At 38.0% G+C, this 12,011-nt stretch overlaps 1 protein-coding gene and 1 pseudogene across 1 annotated transcript in view; one reads left to right on the top strand and one right to left on the bottom strand.

Moving 5' to 3' along the window:
- CCDC141 (coiled-coil domain containing 141) overlaps positions 1 to 12,011 on the bottom strand; it is a 228,237-nt gene that overhangs the window by 165,802 nt on the left and 50,424 nt on the right. The window lies entirely within an intron of this gene.
- On the top strand, positions 8,205 to 9,633 carry LOC100437714 (small ribosomal subunit protein eS6-like; annotated as a pseudogene).

A 12,011-nucleotide genomic window follows, 5' to 3' on the forward strand; every position in this document is an offset into this window, starting at 1 on the left:
AAAGTGCTGGGATTAAAGGCGTGAGCCACCACACCTGGCCAAAATTTGAAAATTCTATGACAGTGATTGAGGGAAGAATAAGAAATAACAGACTATGAATTCATTCTAGGGAAAACGAGGTAAACATGTAACTTTCCAGTAATATTTCTCAGATTTGACACAAAGGTGCTAAAATAAATCCAAAAATGGACTATTTCTATATCTAATAGGGTTGCCTTTGGAACCTCTTAGCCTTGGTAAACATGTAAAATAAGCTCCTCTTAATATTTTTATTTTCCCACTCAAATGACACTTTATAAATCAGTGATATAAAGGCTTTAGGGAGAGCAACTTAGCTATGATTATGGCTTCCAATATTTCGTTGGGACTCCCCCATGACCTCCAGTGTGAACCACAAAATGTTCTATTCATTGCAGATCCAAGGCCAGAACACTCTTGCAGAACCCTCTGGATTTAATCTGATACAAATTACACTTGGTATTTTCTCCAAGAAAGTCAGCAGACATTCTGCTCTGGGAATCTGTAGAAAACTGTCTGATTTAAGTTTCCTTGGAATTTTAGATCGCTCTTAAGCTGCTGGGATCAGAGGCCAGGTATGGCCCAATGCTTCCCAAGACCTATCAAATACCATCTGAAATACTGGAGGAGACAGGGACTCAAACAGAGTGAACTAGACAGGATTAATAGAACAGGGATATTTCTAGCAAATCCAAAATCTCAGGTGTGACCAGTTAAAGTGTGCCTTCTATGAGATTCTGGAAATAGAACATGATCTTGAACCCAAAGGTTCTTCAGAATCTACCCTGGCAGGTTTTTGATGTGGAGTAATTGGGTCTCCGTGATACTTCTTCAGCCTTGGTAAAGGTGTTAGGAAGGCCTTGTGGTTCTTTTAGTGGTCCAGCTTTCTGGTTGCCCATGTGCCACATCATCCTGGGGGCCAGGCCTTCCCTTCTGAATCTGGTGATTGCTCATATGCTGTCAGCACTCAAGAAATACTATTTTTTATTGTCCACTGCTGAGCCTCCATGGAGGCTACTTCTTTCTTTTCTCTTCCTCTAAGGAGCAGTATGTATCAGTTAGTCAGCTTGAAACACAAACACAAGTGAGGTACTAATGGAGACGGCTACAGGGGATGATACCCCAGCATGGCAATGATAATGATTTCAGATCTGGGAAGGAGACACAGAGACCTAAGTTGTCTCACTCACATTTATGGCTCCAGCACCTGTCACTGGTTCTCAGACATTTTTTGTTGTTACGTGTGTGTAGTAGTGATTGGAGGGGCTCGAGGAAGGATTGTCCCACCAAATAGCATCCCTATTAGACCAGACCAAAATTTGCCTCCTCATTCCCCAGAATGCCATGATTCCCAGTTTTCCAACAGTGGGAAAACCATTGATAACACCCTTGAAGTCTTCTCTCTCTCTCTTCACTTCCTGTTTACAGCTATAGAATTCTTTTAGCAATTTCATAAGATGTGTGTACTATGGAATTTAAACCAGGCAAACCTGAGGATAGGATTTTGAACACTTAAAATGAGCCTGGTGCTACAGCCTTTAACCCGTCCCCTCAAGTGGTCTCTCTCTATTGCTGTCGGCCGTAGATGGATTTCTTGTCTAAATGAAGAGAAGCAGCTCTTCCCCATGGATGACCATCAAAAACCATAAGGTATGGAAAGACAACTTCATATCTGAAAATGCACTTAAAAGCAAGAGAAATCTCATTTTTGGATGTCTTATTTATAAATTCAGCAATAATATTGCAATATAAATAAGAATATTTGTATATTGACTTCTAGTTTAAAAATTTATATAGTATTCTACAGCACTTACAACATTCTCAATCAACAGGGAGCTGTAGAAAGTACTTCACTAGAATGGAAAGAGTGCTCCTTATCCTCTATTAAAGCTAAAACCAAACTGTCGCTTGTTGAAATAAAATAATACTCTTAATGACACTTACAGTTCAGGGAAGATAATACCAAATGGAAGCTGAAGTTATTCATGAATGTATTCACTCATTCATTGTCTCAGTTATTCAGCAAGCATTTTTCAAATATCTCTTAAGTATAATAGTACATATTGTGGTAACAAATATGAAAGATTGAGGAGGAATCTAGCTATAATATTGTTTTCATTTCCTCCATGCTTCAGTTTTTTTTTTCTTAATACACATCCACTTCTCTACTCACTCCTGAATGGTTTCTGTCCCCATCATCTTACTGAAATATTCTTTTTTTTATATATATATATATTTTTTTTTTCCATTTTTATTTTTATTTTTATTTTTTCTGATCTGAAAGTTTTTACGTAAGTTATTTTTTTTTCTTTTATTATTATTATTATTATTATTATACTTTAGGTTTTATGGTACATGTGCGCAATGTGCAGGTAAGTTACATATGTATACATGTGCCATGCTGGTGCGCTGCACCCACCAACTCGTCATCTAGCATTAGGTATATCTCCCAATGCTATCCCTCCCCCCTCCCCCCACCCCACAACAGTCCCTGAAGTGTGATGTTCCCCTTCCTGTGTCCATGTGTTCTCATTGTTCAATTCCCACCTATGAGTGAGAATATGCGGTGTTTGGTTTTTTGTTCTTGCGATAGTTTACTGAGAATGATGATTTCCAATTTCATCCATGTCCCTACAAAGGACATGAACTCATCATTTTTTATGGCTGCATAGTATTCCATGGTGTATATGGGCCACATTTTCTTAATCCAGTCTATCATTGTTGGACATTTGGGTTGGTTCCAAGTCTTTGCTATTGTGAATAATGCCGCAATAAACATACGTGTGCATGTGTCTTTATAGCAGCATGATTTATAGTCCTTTGGGTATATACCCAGTAATGGGATGGCTGGGTCGAATGGAATTTCTAGTTCTAGATCCCTGAGGAATCGCCACACTGACTTCCACAAGGGTTGAACTAGTTTACAGTCCCACCAACAGTGTAAAAGTGTTCCTATTTCTCCACATCCTCTCCAGCACCTGTTGTTTCCTGACTTTTTAATGATTGCCATTCTAACTGGTGTGAGATGGTATCTCATTGTGGTTTTGATTTGCATTTCTCTGATGGCCAGTGATGGTGAGCATTTTTTCATGTGTTTTTTGGCTGCATAAATGTCTTCTTTTGAGAAGTGTCTGTTCATGTCCTTCGCCCACTTTTTGATGGGGTTGTTTGTTTTTTTCTTGTAAATTTGTTGGAGTTCATTGTAGATTCTGGATATTAGCCCTTTGTCAGATGAGTAGGTTGCGAAAATTTTCTCCCATTTTGTAGGTTGCCTGTTCACTCTGATGGTAGTTTCTTTTGCTGTGCAGAAGCTCTTTAGTTTAATTAGATCCCATTTGTCAATTTTGGCTTTTGTTGCCATTGCTTTTGGTGTTTTAGACATGAAGTCCTTGCCCATGCCTATGTCCTGAATGGTAATGCCTAGGTTTTCTTCTAGGGTTTTTATGGTTTTAGGTCTAACATTTAAGTCTTTAATCCATCTTGAATTCATTTTTGTATAAGGTGTAAGGAAGGGATCCAGTTTCAGCTTTCTACATATGGCTAGCCAGTTTTCCCAGCACCATTTATTAAATAGGGAATCCTCTCCCCATTTCTTGTTTTTGTCAGGTTTGTCAAAGATCAGATACTTGTAGATATGTGGCATTATTTCTGAGGGCTCTGTTCTGTTCCATTGATCTATATCTCTGTTTTGGTACCAGTACCATGCTGTTTTGGTTACTGTAGCCTTGTAGTATAGTTTGAAGTCAGGTAGTGTGATGCCTCCAGCTTTGTTCTTTTGGCTTAGGATTGACTTGGCGATGCGGGCTCTTTTTTGGTTCCATATGAACTTTAAAGTAGTTTTTTCCAATTCTGTGAAGAAAGTCATTGGTAGCTTGATGGGGATGGCATTGAATCTGTAAATTACCTTGGGAAGGATGGCCATTTTCATGATATTGATTCTTCCTACCCATGAGCATGGAATGTTCTTCCATTTGTTTGTATCCTCTTTTATTTCCTTGAGCAGTGGTTTGTAGTTCTCCTTGAAGAGGTCTTTCACATCCCTTGTAAGTTGGATTCCTAGGTATTTTATTCTCTTTGAAGCAATTGTGAATGGGAGTTCACTCATGATTTGGCTCTCTGTTTGTCTGTTATTGATGTATAAGAATGCTTGTGATTTTTGCACATTGATTTTGTATCCTGAGACTTTGCTGAAGTTGCTTATCAGCTTAAGGAGATTTTGGGCTGAGACAATGGGGTTTTCTAGATATACTATCATGTCATCTGCAAACAGGGACAATTTGACTTCCTCTTTTCCTAATTGAATACCCTTGATTTCCTTCTCCTGCCTAATTGCCCTGGCCAGAACTTCCAACATTATGTTGAATAGAAGTGGTGAGAGAGGGCATCCCTGTCTTGTGCCAGTTTTCAAAGGGAATGCTTCCAGTTTTTGCCCATTCAGTATGATATTGGCTGTGGGTTTGTCATAAATAGCTCTTATTATTTTGAGATATGTCCCATCAATTCCTAATTTATTGAGAGTTTTTAGCATGAAGGGTTGTTGAATTTTGTCAAAGGCCTTTTCTGCATCTATTGAGATAATCATGTGGTTTTTGTCTTTGGTTCTGTTTATATGCTGGATTACATTTATTGATTTGCGTATATTGAACCAGCCTTGCATCCCAGGGATGAAGCCCACTTGATCATGGTGGATAAGCTTTTTGATGTGCTGCTGGATTCTGTTTTCCAGTATTTTATTGAGGATTTTTGCATCAATGTTCATCAAGGATATTGGTCTAAAATTCTCTTTTTTTGTTGTGTCTCTGCCAGGCTTTGGTATCAGGATGATGCTGGCCTCATAAAATGAGTTAGGGAGGATTCCCTCTTTTTCTATTGATTGGAATAGTTTCAGAAGGAATGGTACCAGCTCCTCCTTGTACCTCTGGTAGAATTCGGCTGTGAATCCATCTGGACCTGGACTTTTTTTGGTTGGTAAGCTATTGATTATTGCCACAATTTCAGCTCCTGTTATTGGTCTATTCAGAGATTCAACTTCTTCCTGGTTTAGTCTTGGGAGGGTGTATATGTTGAGGAATTTATCCATTTCTTCTAGATTTTCTAGTGAAATATTCTTGTATAGGTCTATATGACCTCATTTTGGTCAACACCAGTAATCTTTATTTAATTATCTCTTCATGATTAATACTGTTGCATGGTCCATTAAAATTTTTTTTGTTCCACTGACTACCAGTGCACTCTGATTTTTCTTCTGCATTTCTGCTCTCTTTTACAGATTCACTTTCTCTTCCTATTTTTAAACATCTAGGTGTTTCAGGATATCACAGTCTTTGATGTCTTCTTCTCAAGCAAGTATCAATGGTGGGTCTGAGAAGCATATATCAAAATCATTTGGGGAACTTTTTCAAACTACAGTTAACTTACTCCAGAAATGTTAATGTGGCTCTGAGAGCTGAGGACAAGTGATTCTAAAATTTGAATAGACTATCATAGCGAGTCATGAACATTGATTGGATTGCATCTGTGTACAGTCCAATAGGAATGGCGGAGAAAGTGTAGCGGTCATTATTCAACACCCTCTTTCCAAGTGAACACATCAGCTCTTAAATCTGCAACCACTGTCTACTAACTTATTTCTCCTGATTTTCCGTATTGAAAAGCTCCACTCAAATTTTCCACAACTACCTCAAATTCAAACCATCTACAAACAGATCATGTCTTCTTTATTTACACTGAAACTCACCTGGCTGTCAGGAGCAAAAACACAGAAGGGTACCTTTATTCTCTCCTGTGCATCTCCTCCAACTCCAAGATTTAATCAGTCACCAAGGCCCACTGAGTCAACTCCTACATATCATTTGAACCCTTTCCTTTCTCTATTTCCATCCCCATACCTCAGTTTCATCTTTCAACACTTCTCACCCGAATTCCTACAACAGCCTTTCAACTTGTTCTCCTGCCTCTAGGTTCACCCTCACCCAATCCATTCTCTACCCATATGCCATATAGATCTTTCTAAATCAGAAGTATGAGCATGTCACTCAGCAACTCATGAATCTTTCCATGCTGCCAATTGATTGAGTTCATGTCCTTTGTAGGGACATGGATGAAATTGGAAAGCATCATTCTCAGAGTAAACTATCGCAAGAACAAAAACCAAACACCGCATGTTCTCACTCATAGATGGGAATTGAACAATGAGAACACATGGACACAGGAAGGGGAACATCACACTCTGGGGACTGTTGTGGGGTGGGGGGAGGGGGGAGGGATAGCATTAGGAGATATACCTAATGCTAAATGGCGAGTTAATGGGTGCAGCACACCAGCATGGCACATGTATACATATGTAACTAACCTGCACATTGTGCACATGTACCCTAAAACTTAAAGTATAATAATAATAAAAATAAATAAATAAAATAAAATAAAATTCCAAGCATACCAAATAAGATCCTCAGTGCTTGATTCTTTTTCCAGTCTTATCCCTCTTGGCTGACTCCCTAACACTGTTCTCTAGCCTTCTGAAATTTTTGTGGTTCCCTGACTCTCCTGTGGTCTATCATCTATTTCTCAGCCTGGAATACTCTTCCTTTTGGCCTCTCACTCTCCCGTCTTTCTCCCGTGACTCACCTATCCTTGAACAAGTCTTCATCATCCTTCGCAACACTATTCAGAAGTTGTCTCAGCAAACCTTCCCTGACCCTCATCTTCCCCTCCGACTTGGGTCAAGGGTATTGGCCCCTTTAAAGCACTTTCCACCATTATAGCCACTATTATAGTGCATTTATTTTTTGCTTTTCTGATTATAAAAGTAATGTAAGTTCATATTTTAAAATGGAGAAATAGAAGAAAATCATAAAGAATAAAAATTGCCCATAATTTCACTGCTCAGAGATTCACCACCATACACACACACACAGACACACACACACACATACACAATTAGAATCACATAGTATAGATCACGGATCAACAAACTATGGCCTATGATCCAAATCTGTCCTGCCATCTGTTTTTGTATGGCCTGTAAGGTAAGAATGGCTTTTGCATTTTTAAGTGGTTGAAAACAAAACTTAAAAAATAATATTCCATGACACATATTATATGAAACTCAAATTTCAATGTCCATAATAAAGTTTTTTTGGAACACAACTATGTCTACTGGTTAACATATTGTCCACAGCTGCTATCACAATACAACAGCCTAGTCTAAATAGTTGCAACTAACAAAGTTATATGATTCTAAAATATTTACCTAAAATAATTTAAAATTTAGATAAAATATCCTAAAATATTCACCATCTGACCCTTTTACAGAAAAAGTTTGCTGATTTCTGGTTTAGAGAGCTGTGTGTTGCTGTTCAGCTTAAAATAGTATTATGAGTCCTTTGTTTTCAATACTTCGTAGAAATAATATTTTTAGTGGCTATCTAAACTCCCATCACATGGGATGCCATAATTTATGTAATTATTCCCCTGTTGTTAAATTTTAAATCTGCTTTGCATTTATAACTATTGTAAGTAATGTTGAGCTGAGTCAATTCCAATAATCCTCATTTAATTTGACTTCTGTGTCCTTTCATACAAATCTTTGTAGACCTCTCTTGTGTTCATAAAATAAATTTTTAAAAGTGAAATGACTGGGTTAAGGATTATCCACAAGGCTTGATGCAATTGCTACATTGTTCTCCAGAAAGTTTGTACCAGTTGACTAGCAATATCATAATAGATTAAAATTGTTTACTTATCTGACTTCCCCACTAACCCTTGAAAGGAACTGTTTTTTATTCCCTGTGTGTAATGCAGTGTGTAACATGGAAAGTACACAACAGATGCATGAGGAGAGAATAGCCAGGCCTGGGTGATGCTCATTTGCCCAGGTCCATTTCAAGCACTGCAGAGCAGTGTTTCTCAATCTTGAGAACACAAGAACTCAGAGAATAAGCTATGGATCCCCAGTTTGAGAAAATACGAAAAAAGTCAAACACTGCCATTCCTTTGGCACCAATGAAATGAAAATACAAGCACAAGTATAAGCATTGAAATTTGGTAGCCTATATTAAATATTTTTAAACAATCAAAATTTGAGATTATTTTAGGTACTTATGCATCTCTGAGAGTATATTTGTGAACTCTTAGGGACATGAGAAGCACAATTTGAGAGACAGCTTAATAGAGGAAATGAAGAAATGAGTGAAGTCTTGGGAGCATCACCTAAATGTGCTGATGTGCAGCTGCAGTGTCAGCAACCAACACCAGAGATAATCTATGCCAATGAACTGTGGAGTCAATATATTCCAACTGGCCAGAAACCACTTCTGCCTTTCCAGGCTTATGGTTGCAGCATTTGTGGAAGGTACGAAGAGAATAGCAGCTTGAGGTGGAAAAAAAATCACAAAGTTGAACCAAAAAGATCAGAGGAGGAGGTAAAAAGAGATGGAGGGCTGTGCTAGATAGCAAAGCATCTGGAAATCAGAGAACCTTGGGGAGCACAGGCAGGAACGGCAGGATTAACAGAGCCAAGAAGACACAGGACATTACGGAGTCTGATGTAAGAAAGTGGAGACCAGCTCTTTTTTGTGGCACCTCGGAGGCAATCAGCTGCTTCTTGAAGCAGTTGAATATCTCCTTCTCAGCCACTGGCTGCCAGAAATTCACTGAAGTGGCTGATCAATGCAAAGTTCTTTTTTTTTTTTTTTGAGACAGAGTCTCACTCTGTCACCCAGGCTGGAGTGCAGTGGTGTGATCTCGGCTCACTGCAACCTCCGCCTCCCAGGTTCAAGTGATTCTCCTGCCTCAGCCTCTTGAGTAGCTGGGATTACAGGTGTGCACCACCACACCTGGCTAATTTTTGTATTTTTAGTAGAGACGGTCTTTCGGCATGTTGGCCAGGCTGGTCTCTAACTCTTGACCTCAACTGATCCACCCTCCCAGCTTCCCAAAGTGTTGGGATTACAAGCATAAGCCACTGCTCCAGGCCAAAGTTCATACTTTTTACGACAAGCACATGGCCACAGAAGTAGCTGCTGATGCTCTGGGTGAAGAATGGAAGGATTATGTGGTCCAAGTCAGTGGTAGGAATGACAAAGTTTTCCCATGAAGGAGGATGTCTTGGCCCATGACCATGTCCACCTGCTACAGGGCATTCCTGTTATACACCCAGAAGAACTGGAGGAAGAAAGTGTAAAGCTGTTCAGGATTGCATTGTGGATGCCAATCTAAATGTTCTCAATTGAGTTATTGTAAAAAAAGGAAGAAAAGGATATTCCTGGACTGACTGACACCATGATGCCTCATCACTTGGGGCCCAAAAGAGCTAGCAGAATCCACAAATTTTCAATCTGTAAAAAAGATGATGTCCAACAATATGTGGTAAGAAAGGCCTTTAACAAAGAAGGTAAGCCTAGGACCAACACACCCAAGATTCAGCATCTTGTTACTCCAAATGTCTCACAACACAAATGCTGCTATGTTGCTCTGCAGAAACAGTATACTATAGAACATGCGAAACTTTTGGCCAAAAGAATGAAGAAGGTCAAAAAAATATGCCAGGAGCAGATTACCAAGAAATGCAGCCCGTCCTCTCCAAGAGCGTCTACTTCTGAGTCCAGTCAATAATAATATTTTTTGAGTAACAAGTAAATAAAATCAGACTACTCTCCCCAGAAAGAAGGTTGAGACCATAAAGGACACTGTAATGAAAGGGGTAAAGCTCCCAGGAAACATCACAAACACATCAAAATAATACCTCTCACAAACAGAGTAGGACTGATATTCTTTTTGTGAACTCAAAATAGTTATAAAAGATATTCTGCCAGAAACATAAGTAAACAGTCAAGCAATTACTCGTATAACTTGATTGATGTATTGAGTCAGTCTGGAAAATGGCATAAAGATCTATTTTGCCCAGTGATAGTTTTTGGATAGAATTAACCTTATATTTTCACTTATATTAACGTTCTAAAATAAAATTGAAATTTTTTCTTCTCAGGAAAAGGAGACAATTTTCGTCATGAAGAAAATGTTGACACAATATTTTCTTTCATGTATAAAGACTGTGTTTTCCAACAACAACAAAAAAAATCATGCACATTGAGCTGTTTCTCCAGTGGTGGAGATGAATTTGCCTTGAGTGGCCACATTGTGAAATAAACCTCCTTTCAAAGCATGGCATGCAGCATAACATAGTGATTAAGAACCAGACCCTGGAGTCCACATTCTGGCTCCACCAGGTAGTAGCTCTGCACATTTTATAAATTACTTTTTCTCACTAGGCCTCAGCCTGTTATAAAATACGAACACTAATAATAACTATCTTATAAGATTTTGTGAAGACTAAATGAAGTAATCCATGGAAGCTCTTAGTAAAGTGCCTCGAATATAGTAAGTATGCAAGAAATATTAGCTATTATTTTAATTACGTTTATCTTTTCGTGTACCTTCTAACTACTATTATTATTGTGTATTTATCAACCACTTGTAGGGAACATATTGAAGTCACAGTAGGAATAAACTAAGTGGACACCATACCCACAAGAGGAAACAAAAACTTATTTCTGATTTGAAGTGTCTACATGGAATGCCGATCATGATAGCTTGCAATGACAATTTCAGAAATGATGAAAGTTCAAAACATAAGATATTTTAATCTGAATCCAAATAACAATGATTTACTCTCAAGAAACATGTATGTTAGAATATGTTTTTAAAATAATTGCTTTTTTCCAGAATAAAAACGCAATCATTCATTTTGTTCTTAAACTTCATACTCATTCTTTATGGTGAAATGATTTATTTTTTGTATATGAAAACAAATAATTGTATCACATATGCTGATGAAGTGGAGGGTACAAACATCTACTACTTAAAATTGAATGTAGAAATGTAGTAAACTTGGCAAAAGTCTACATTGTATAAAGTTCAAGTCTTAGCATTTGAGGCTTCATAGTAAATCCAATTACCTCATCAAATTTGGTCTATTGGTTTCTGAAATCCATGTGAAAATAAGAATGAAATGTTGCATTTTGGGATTTGTAGTTCCCTTGGGCTGAAGACTGCATTAATGATTAGGGAGATACTGATATATTCCTCTCTATGCATCCTTGGGGCATCCCTCCCTAAAAGAAAATGAACATATGTGAGCGCAAACATATGTTGTCATTATTGCTACCATATTGCCAATGCTTATAATCATCTTCTGCTACTTCTTCTAATGCTAATAATTTTTCTAATACATTTGTTTCAAAAAATCATACAATGCATACAAATGATCAATTTTTAAGAATAATAGTCGTTTGCTGATAGGTAAATTATATGTGAAAATTGTTCATGGAACTGTTATCCATGGTATTTGATAGAATTGTATTTGAATTAATAAATACTTTATTGTCAATTTGATTCTAATTCTACTGCCAAGCATTTCTGTAATTAATCATTTCAGAGTCAAGATGAAGATGCCATCTGAAATTTCTACTCTATGAATGACATCTGGATATTGATTTCCTGAAATTTTCTTGAAACTACACCTTGTCCTCTCTATTAAGTATCTAAAATGCTTCCTAAACAAAGAATATTAAAGACTAAATTTTTTTTTTTTGAGACGGAGTCTCACTCTGTTGCCCAGGCTACAGTGCAGTGGCATGATCTTGGCTAACTGCAACCTCCGCCTCCCAGGTTCAAGCCATCCTCCTGCCTCAGCCCCACCTAGTAGCTGGGATTATAGGCATGCACCACTGTGCCTGACTAATTTTTGTATTTTTTGGAGAGATGGGGTTTTGCCATGTTGGCCAGGCTGGTCTCAAACTCCTGACCTCACGTTATCCACCCACCTCGGCCTCCCAAAGTGCTGGGATTACAGGCATGAGCCACCGCCCCCGGCCTAAAGACTAAATTCTTAAAAGCCACAAAATTTTTTTTGGCTTCTTGAGAGCTTTTAAATCACCAAAGAGCTTACAATTTAGGGAAGGCTTTCGGAATGCTCTATTCAAACCTAATAT

Source organism: Pongo abelii, chromosome 11 (assembly GCF_028885655.2).
Source record: "Pongo abelii isolate AG06213 chromosome 11, NHGRI_mPonAbe1-v2.0_pri, whole genome shotgun sequence".
Taxonomy (NCBI): domain Eukaryota; kingdom Metazoa; phylum Chordata; class Mammalia; order Primates; family Hominidae; genus Pongo; species Pongo abelii.